The 10,690-nt window shown below is 40.7% G+C and overlaps 1 non-coding gene across 1 annotated transcript; it reads left to right on the top strand.

The window, feature by feature from the left end:
- Positions 1,570-1,642, top strand: TRNAR-UCU. Its single transcript has one exon. It is a non-coding gene; the product is annotated as a tRNA-Arg (tRNA).

Genomic DNA, 10,690 nt, shown 5'->3' with positions numbered 1-10,690 from the left:
TGAAGTAAAAACAAAAAGGTAATAGATGATCTCCAAAGCAATGGATAGATTAAAAACATTTGAAAGTCAGAAAACTATAAACAAAAGTCAAAACTAAATGTCAAACTAGGAAAAATATTTATGGCAAATATTGCAAACAAAAGGTCAAGATTCTTGATATATGAAGTACTGTTACATTATAATAAGGAAAAAGCTGGTATCTCAAAAGAATAATAAGCAAAATATACAAATAGACAAGTCATGAAAAGAAATGCCAATAACAATAAAAGTGTATTTTAAAGTGCTTATTCTCACCAGTAATCAAAGAAATTTCATCTAAAAACAATGAGATGCAATTTTGCCTATCCCCAATTAGCCACAATCACAGACTGTAAAAATGGAAACTGAATCAGTAGCTTAATTTAAGAATTCAAATAAACCCTCTCACTTTGAGAGTATCTTAAGCTTTTTCTGATTTTTCAGCCTTTCTTGCATTCTGCCAAGAGTTGCTTTATAATAAATGTGAGTTGATTCAGTTGATTTCACACAACCATTTTTCCCCTCTTCTGATTTTCGATCTGCCTAACATTTGCTTGAATTGCAGCCAAAGAGACAGAGCCAAGAAGATGATGTCATTCTAAGTCAAGTGAAGTGTCAGAGTTCTGTGCTTCTTGTACTTGTAGAGAAATGCACAGGAGAAGGTGTAATTGATCTTTTACATGTTTTATTGAATAATGTACAAAACTGCCTTATATTCAGACCATTTTCAAGTTATGTGTGTGTGTGTGCATGTCTGTGTGTGTGTGTCTGTGAATGGATCTGCAAGGATGTGTAGAGGAGGTGGGAGACAAGCGATATACCCGGCAACCACCTGGAAGCACTTTTATCACTGGCCAAAAGCCAGACCGTAGTGATATAGTTCATCTAATGAAACTGCTCTCGATGTTAATTAACCAAAAGGGTGAAAGGAGTGAATATTGAAACAAACTACATGACATTTTGTAATTTGGGTAAAGCAGAGCAGATGCCATGACCTAGATGGAAGGGTCTGAAAAAGTTGAAGCTGTTCAGACCAAAATGCTATTTTGTATGGCAGAACTTCATCTCCTTAGCTTTTTACCTGTTGATGACATCGCCTCATCCAAGCTCAGGTGTGTCTCTAGACTCCATGCTCACTTGCACCTGCTCGTGTGCTCTCTCTCCCCTCAACATCATATACTGTTCTCAAGAACAAAGAAATGTGTGTTCTCAAGAACACACATATATGGTGTTTAATTGGGCATAGTACATAAAGTGTGTATTTTCAGGGTCTTTAAGTTTTGTCTGTGATCACAAAAGCAACATTTGTTGTTGTAAAACAAAATCTCAAACCATATTAAGTATAGAAAATGCAACTTCTCACACTTACCTTTATCCTTAATCCCATTATTAGCAGTTTGGTGTAGGTGTTTTACTAAGAGCAGAGTGTCTTAAAATCATTTTATATGGAATTTATTAATGTAATGCTAGCATATGTCAATGTATTTTAAAATACAAGTAGACAGTAGACTATAAAGTCACAAATGTTCAAAACACACACCTCATGGGAATTCCCTGGTGGTTCAGTGGTTAGGACTCTGCATTTCTACTGCTGGGGCCACAGGTTCAATCCCTTTTCAGGGAACTTAAATCCTGCTTGCCACAGGGTGCTACCAAAAAAAAAAAAAAAAAACCCACCTAAGGGCCATAGCATTAGTCTAACATTCTATGGTGAACATGGTTTGTTAAGACTCTCTGTATATGCTTTTTTAATAAAGAAACCAGGTAGAAGACTGCGCAATCTGCACTTTGGTAGAATTCCAAGCTCAGACTATTTTCCCTGGAGAGACTGTCTCCTGGAAGCCGTGAAGAAAAGACAGGAATGCAGCTACTCTGCATATCAGTTTTACTCAGGCAGGAAATTGGTGAGCCTCGGACATGCAGGAGGACAGAGCTTGAAGCATGTGGCCAGAGGCATGGAGGGGCCATAGGTAAGGTCCAGTGGTAGAAGTGAACTGCCCTGGTCTTAGAGAGACAAGATGGTTATGTGGTTCCTCCACTTTCCTCTGATGATGAAGGAAATGACTGAGCAAAGGCTTCGTGGTGTGTTGGAGCCCCAGGTTCTAGGCAGCAGGCCTCAGTGCCACCTCTAGCCAAGACAGCGACTAGAACTGACCCTAGGCACCCAATATAAGGGAGAGATGCATTCTGGTACTGGAGGCAACAGTGAGGAAGAGAGGCTCCTGGTGAGAGTCTCTGAGTTTCATGGATTAAGCAGTGACAGTCACAGAACTCAGCTCCACACCCTGGAGGAACCAGGTCGGGTCCGGTGTGGGGTCCTCCAGCCTCTAGGGGGCACATCTGAGTTCTGACTCCAGTAGCTGGACAGGAACACAAAGAACAGGGCTTTGGATACAAAAGTATCCTGGGGAGTCCTGGACTTGTTCCTGGAGGGAATGACAAGAAGGAAATTCTCATAAAGGACTGACATACAGGCTCACTGACATTTACTCTGAATTGTAAAAGGACTAGACCTCACTTTGGACTCCAGTCTAATGATGTGGACACATCAGGGAATTTACACATATATACTTCTATAAGATGATAATTTATCTTGTGTTCTGTTCTTCAATTTGCTTTATTCACTTATCAATGTGATCCTTTCCATGCCATTGTGTATATAATAGATTTACTCCATCCTTTTTAGCTGCTGTATTGTGTTGCAATGAATGGATATACCACAATTTCTTTATCTAATCTTTTACTGATAGATATTTATGTCGTTTCCCATTTTTCACTATTACAAACTGAGCTTGCACACATCACCTTCTCCAACACAGCTGTTTTATAAAGGATCTTTTCAATGCATTATGGAGGTAAAGCCACAAGCCTCATGATTGACCCTCTGTAATAGAATTTTAGTAACTTGCCAGTTATCGGGAAAGGTGTGTGGGGTGTAGACTCACCCTTCCTCAGACCCCAGACACTGTTGACTTCCTGCACCATCCTTCCAGATCAAGGACTTCCCTACAACTTTTCTCCAACCTGCCAAGTGAGACTGTTAAGGTGTATCCTACACAAAGTAGCTGGACAAGAAAGCACACAGACTGAAGCCCTGTCCACACACCTCATGCCAAGCTAATGGCTTTCCTGTGGCCCGAGTCCACCCAGAGGAAGGGGTGACTTTATGCAAATGAAATGCTAGCTGTGGCCCAGAGTCTGTCTACTGGATCAATCCTTGGTCCTTAAAAGTTGGCTTTATCAACTCAGCATGCCAGTTGGTCATCTGCATCCAAGTTTGTATTCCTCCATCCTACATTCATTTGGGTAAAGGGGCTCCAGGACTAGTGCCTGTGCGCTAAGTTGCTTCAATCATGTCTGACTCTTTGTGATCCCATGGACTGTAGCCCATTAGGCTCCTCTGTCCATGGGATTCTCCAAGCAAAGATACTGGAGTGGGTTGCCATTTCCTCCTCCAGGAAATCTTCCCAACACCAGGGACTGAACCAGAGTCTCTTATTTCTCCTGCATTGGCAGGCCGGTTCTGTACCACTAACACCACCTGGCCAGAAGACTAACATGCTGGAGTTAGTACAGTAGTTTGTACAGCAGTTCAAATTTCTACTTTGTTCTTGTCTGGGTGGTGTTGTAGAGCTTGCCCACCTTCTCTGGGATTCTGCTTTGTCATAATCTCTAAGAATCTCCCAGGTCCATTCAAGTTCTAAAATGACATGATTTCTTGTGGCATCGAGTTTGAGAAATTTGTCCTGCCAAATTTGTTCCAACTAATTAGATGATCTTCCTGGGCTTTGAGATCATGGCCCCCATCTCTGAGTGGCTGCTGGGAGAAGCTGGAGAGCACACATTTGCCAAGTCGACCACACTCTCACTGAAGCCATCCACCTCACTTCCACATCCTTCAGACCCCCGTGCATGTCCCTGAAGATGTCCTGTGGTGGCCATGGGATCCTACCCTGCTCGACCTCCCAAAACTTCCAGTGGTACAAAACTTCTGTAGCTGGAAGACGATTTGAGTAGATTTCTGGTTCTTCAAAGACCTGCTTGATGTGGGCAGTCTGCTTCTCATCTGCACTGCTGGAAAGCTTCAACTACTCATCAGTGTTGTCCTCTAGGATATTTGTACAACCTCAGTCTGTTATGTAAACTCCAGAACCTTCTGTCATGGGTGAGTGGCAGCAGCTTTTGTGCACTGAGTGTCTGGCAGTTTATCCACGGAGTCCACTGGATGTTGCCATTAGGGCTAGTGGAAGTCTGGGCAAGGCTACTTACTTCCAACTACTCCAATCACTCTTGGTTGAAAGGCAGCAGTAACACAAGCTGTTTCTGTCATTGCTGAGCTGGTAGAACCATCAGTCATAGACAGAGACCTGGGCTGGCCTGACTATAACAACTGCCATCTTCTGGCCAGATACCTATTGATTTGGTGACTTCCCCTTGGGGTCTCTGTCTTGCTCCATCTACTGTGAAAATTCACCTCTTCCTTTGCCTTGGGTGGCAGTTGGATCTGCTGTGGGACTTATTCAATGCTGCGAGGATGGTGGAGACACCATCAGTCTCAGCACATGCATTCTTGCTTTCCAGATCCATTTCAGGCTCTGGGTCTGCCTGAATTGGCTGCATATCTTGTGGAGACACTGAAGACCTTCTGCCCTGGCACTGAAAGAGATCCTTCAAGCCTTGGCCAATCACATTATTGCTCTCCAAAAAGCATTTCGGGTCATTTTAATGATGTATGTTCTGAGTCTGTCTGCCCTCTGGCTCCTTATCTGCAAAGCAGTAAATGTGGCATTTTCTACTTTGACAATTTTTGATGCTATTTTCCCTTTCTCTCTCTTCTCCTCATTAAAGAAGATTTGCAGCTAAGTCACCCTTCTCTGACTGGACACTGTACCAGTGGTCCAGGCCCTCCACCACATTACCTTCCAAAACATACCCTTTGGTTCTTTACAACACGTTATGTCTTTGACACTGACTGGCAGCATGAAAGCTTTCACCTGACTCAATGAACAAGTACTCTGTTACACTTCTCAATAGACAGCTCACTCTTTCAACAAGTACTCTTCTGCTAATGACTTAGCAGTGTGAGTGTGCAATTAGACTATACTTGGATGCAGTAACAGGAAACAATAAGCCACGCTAATTGCAAAATTCTTTGGCTGTTTTTGACTCCATGGTAGTAATGTGCAGAAGAGCGGAAACTGAACTAAATGTAGGTCTGGCTCTAACTCTGCCCCTAACTAGCGGTACGACCTTGAAAGTGCTACTTTACCTTACAGGTCTCAATTTTCTCACTCATTCAAAAATATCTCTTGAGTACCTTTCATGTGCCCGGTGGGACTTCCCTGGTGGCTCAGACAGTAAAGAATCTACCTACAATGTAGGTGACCCGGGTTCGATCCCTAGGTCAGGAAGATCCTCTGGAGGAGGGCATGGCCACTCCAGTATTCTTGCCTGGACAATTCTATGGATAGGGAAGCCTGGTGGGCTACAGTCCATGGGGTCACAAAGAGTTGGACACGACACACACACACACACACACGCATGCACACACAAATGTAGTAAGTTTATCACAGGTAAAGAAAACATAGTCCAGATTTCTTTGCTGATGGGTAACACAAAGAAAGAAAGAAAAATAAGAAATATAAGAAAAAGAAGGAATGAAGGAAGAGAAGAAAATAAAGGAAAAGATGGAAGAGAGTATAGGGTGTCGGGTGGAGAGATAAATTAGGAGTTTGGGATTAACATATACATTCTACTATATATAAATAAAAAGATAAACATCAAAGACCTGATGTATATAGCACAGGGAACTATATTCAATATCTTATGATAACTCATAATGGGAAAGAACTTGAAAAACAATATACATATATAGGAAATATATATATTTAAGATCTATATATATATCTGAATCACTTTGCTATACATCTGAAACTAACAAAACACTGTAAATTAACTATAGTTCAATTTTTTTAAAAAGGTCAAAAAAGGGAGCAAGTAAGTACATAAATGATCACAAATTATAATATAAAATTTTGCATTTTAAGCCTTTTCTTTATCTATAGAATTATTTATTCAGAAGAAATCTACCATGGCAGCCCACGAGCTGTCCTGGCTGCTCTCACCTCTCATACACGGCTCTTTGCGCCTGCTCAGCCCACACCTGCCTTCTCATGCTAAACTCTCTTCCACCTCAGGGTCTCGGCCCTTGCTCTGCAGCACAGTGCTGCCTGCAACACTGCCCCTACATTCTCAGATGGCCCGATCCTTCATTCCCTTCATATATTTGCTCAAATGCCACCTCATAAAAGACATCTCTGGTAATACTATCTAATGCTATCTAAAAATAATTCTGTGTCTTCTAGTACCCTACCTTATCCTGCCTTGTTTTGCTTTTTTTTTTCCCTTTAATTATAGAAATTATAGACTCATTCTTTGTCCCATGAAAAGTAAATTTCATGGCAAGGAGTTTGTCTTAATTTCTAAGTTCTTAGCTGCTAGTACAAGGCCTGCTGCAGAATAGAAGCTCAGTTAATATTTGTTAAATGAACACGGTGGGGAAAAACTAATATGGAATTGGTTTTGTTTGAAACATTAGGGAAGGAAGCTAAGTCCTACACCTTCCTTTCCCTCCCTATGTAGCCCCTGAGGACCTAACATTGTAGGATTCTATGAAATCATTCATCAGGAAAGAGGTCCCACGTGTTAAGCTTTATTCATTGTTCATTTTTTTAAATTCCAAAGACAGGTACTTTGATCTAAGAATTATGTTAATAGTACAAATATAATTATGTATTCTGTCTTGCAGTTCATGGCCTACCTATGAAAATATTACTTACAATGTTAATGATACGACAGGTGAGTTGGGAAGACACAGAAGATAGAGCAGCTGCCTGGAAGATACCTAAAAATCCTCAGCTATAAAAGGCATATTTACTTCTCAATTTCAAATTCTGTTATAAGGCTGAAATGAGAAAATGGATATGACGTTGCCTGACATACTGAAAAACATCTCCAAATGTTTACTATTGGTATGGTTATTCAAGGTCAGAAAGCATATCACCAAAATGAGAGTAAGTAACTCCAAAAGTATGTCCTTCCAGGAAAGCAATAAAAAAAAAATGTCCTAAACTATCAGAATTAGCTTTTGATTAGGAAACTAATTAAAGACATGCAATAAGATAGGGAGCACTTATTTAAGAAAAACAGTTAACATTCTATGTTAGAATGGTGAGCTTTGTGGTGTTTTAACTTACCCTAGCCCAATCCTTTACCCACTAACTAGCTCAGTAGCAGCCTTGAAAATAACAGTCCACATTCTCAGTACCAGAGGGAGCAGAACAAACCCCATTCACAAAGAATTGTCATTATTTCACCAACTAGTGCCTCCTTGGAAGATTGCTTGGAAGGCTATCTTCACCTCACTTGACTTAAAACTCACCTAGTACTACAGCCAATACCCAGGGAACATTTGTCAAAAATAATTATAGGGAAATATTTTAGCCACTGCTGCCTGAGGCAATGGATATAAGTTCAGCAAACAACAGACTCAACTCAACACTTGAAAAGAAAGAGTAAGGAAGAAAGAACTTTGCAAAGTTCCTAAATATTTCTGGGAGTATAGAAGGCCACATACATACCCAGAGCTGTGTACCTGTTCAAGAGAGACCCAAGAAGGCCCTAGCTCTTGTTTCTAGCAGACTTTGAGATTCTGCACAAGCAAAGGTGAAACCTAGGACAGAGTTGTAAACTTCCAGACAGGATGTTGAAGGTATGCCTCAAAGCACATCCTCAAAGCACATTAAGCCTCAAAGGACAGAGTTGTAAACTTCCAGACAGGTTGAAAGTATGCCTCTGAACTCCTATCTTCCACCTGAAAATAACATGTCTAAAAAGTGGCTGCTCCTTCAGTCTTGGTCCCAAAACGAGAGGACAGAGAAATCTAGATCTTTCCCACATGCTGTCAAGTCCAGCACAGCCCAGCAGCATCAAGCAATGCCACAGCCACAGACCCACAAGTGAAAAATAACTGTTTGGGATTTGAGCTACTAAGCTTTGAGGTATTTAGTAATGCTCCATTATTGCTGCAAACGCTGACTAATACAGTCTGTAATGGTTCACAAAGACGAACAGCATGAAATGCTGGGGTATCTAGAAATAATCCCTGAGAGCCCACCTAGGGCCAGTTTTCTATGCTGCAGTAACAAAGCATCACGAACTGATGCTTAAAAAACAAATTGATTGTGTCACAGTTTTGGAAGCTTTGGCAAAAGCTGTAAGAATTTATGGTTCCAGGTGTTTAAGAAAATCTCTGCCCAAATCATTAGGTAATCAATAAATGAACAGACCAGAAACATCAGTACTCATACACAATGAAGAATACAGACTTTACAGAATTCGTTCAGAAAAGCCACTAAAAAGACCAAAAGTACAGCAAGCAATAACAACAACAAATCCTAAGGAAAGAGGAGAATTTGGTTTCCAGAGTTGCCCATGTAATATTCAAAAAGTGCAGTTTTCAATAAAGTATTACAAAGGATATGAAGAAATAATACCCAGTGATATATAAAATCATCAATAGAAACTATACCTGAGGAAGTCCAGATGTTGGACTTACTAGACAAAGATTTTAAATCAGCTGTTTAAAATATATTCAAAGAACTAAAGGGAACAGTAGAGAAAGAACAAAAGAAACTAAAGAGAATGTATCTCTTCAAATACAGAATATTCTGGACTTGAAAAGCACAGTAACTGGAATGAAAGATTCAATAGAGTAGCTCAGCAGCAGATTTGAACAGGCATGAAAGAGGGCATGGCCAGCGGACCAGCATTTTCATGGGGCACAAAAGGCCAGCATCATGGAACCTTTGCAGGAAGGATTGAGCTACAGTTCACAAGCCAGTAATTTGAGTAATCAGCAGGCAAAAGCTTCAGCAAAATTAGTAGATCATTTAAAATCCCCTGTAGTCCTTTATTCCTTCAGTTTCATACCCCCTCCCCCATAGAATTTTTAGATTAAAAAATAAAAGCAAACCAAAACAAACAAAAAAACAACAGCATTCAAAGTCAATATTTTACCTACACACAGTGTTTTTACCTGAGGCACATTTCTGGAAATGGAGGGGACTGACTCTCAAGGGGAGAATCCAGGTTTTTCTACAATGTTCTCTTCCTTCCTGATCTGGTCACCTCTGGAGCCAGATGCCAAGGTTTGCTAAGGAAGGAGCAAGTGTCCATTGAGCACCTGTTATGTGCCAACACTGTATGTATACACATTACTCACTTACTCCTCACAGTTTTATGAGCTAAGTCCACTTATTAGTTCCTTTTCACAATGAAAAAAAAAAAAGTCACACAGGCAGTAAATGGCAGAGCCAGAATTCAACCTCATGCTTCCAGAACTTCAAATGTATGTCCTTCCCATTCTTGTGAGGCAAATGAAATACTGATTTGGAAAACAGGACTGAATATGGCCTCCCAACTCTCAAGTTCAGGGGTAGGGAGTAGAATAATAGGCTTCCTGGGGTTTCATTCTGTTACCTCTCGAAGCATGATTTTTATTACCTGTTGTGCAACAGAATCACCAGAGGAGCATTTTCTTTATACGCATGCCTGGAATTTACCCACTGGAAGATCTGGTTAGTAAGAGAAAAAAGTTTATTTATATTTCCTTGTAATTTTTAGAAAAGACACCAAATAAAAAGAGTGAGAGAATGAATAAAGCTCAAAGGAGAAGTATTGAACAAACAGTATATTTTAATTAATTGGGGTTACCTTATTAGCTCTTAAAGACATCAGAAAATCTCAGTAGGGTGGTATTCTGCTTTCTTGTTTATAATCCTTGACTCAGACAAGGTTGTCTGGGTCTCCATCAACAGCTGTATTTAAAGAGTTCTTTTTCCTGTCCTCAGTTCAATTCAGTCATTTTTTATGAATGCCTGCTTTTTGAAAGGCTGCTTTTTTTTTACAAGTCACATCAAGAAGAAAAGGTTAAATTCAACAATAAATTTAACAAGCATTTATTGATTGCTTGACGTATGCAAAGCCCCATGCCAAATAATGCAAATTTTGAAAGGAGAAATAAGGAAATGGAGGTGGGGAGGGCATTTCAGGACAATCAAACAAAGTGATGGCTCAGAGAACTTCTACGGATTAATACAAATATGACTGTATATATAGATGTGGATATATAGACATCTTCTGAAACAAACCAACAAGCTTATTTTAAGCCTGACTGTGCACTAGACAGTACTGCTGCTAAGTCACTTCAGTCGTGTCCGACTGTGTGACCCCAGAGACGGCATCCCAGAAGGCTCCCCCGTCCCTGGGATTCTCCAGGCAAGAACACTGGAGTGGGTTGCCATTTCCTTCTCCAATGCATGAAAGTGAAAAGTGAAAGTGAAGTCACTCAGTTGTGTCCGACCCTCAGCAACCCCATGGACTGCAGCCTTCCAGGCTCCTCCGTCCATAGGATTTTCCAGGCAAGAGTACTGGAGTGGGGTGCCATTGCCTTCTCCGCTAGACAGTATTATTTGTTACTAATTATTTGTTCATACTTGTCTAGGTAGAGTATACTTTGCTAACTCCATTAGCTACAAGCCCCGCGCCTCCTGGGTTGACTTTGGGCATGGTCTTAGGACTTGCTTTGGCCAATAGAATGTGCATGAACATA

This window comes from Capra hircus, chromosome 11 (genome assembly GCF_001704415.2).
Source record: "Capra hircus breed San Clemente chromosome 11, ASM170441v1, whole genome shotgun sequence".
Classification (NCBI taxonomy): Eukaryota; Metazoa; Chordata; class Mammalia; order Artiodactyla; family Bovidae; genus Capra; species Capra hircus.
Note: the sequence above shows the minus strand (reverse complement) of the source record. Positions and strands in the feature narration are given on the sequence as shown.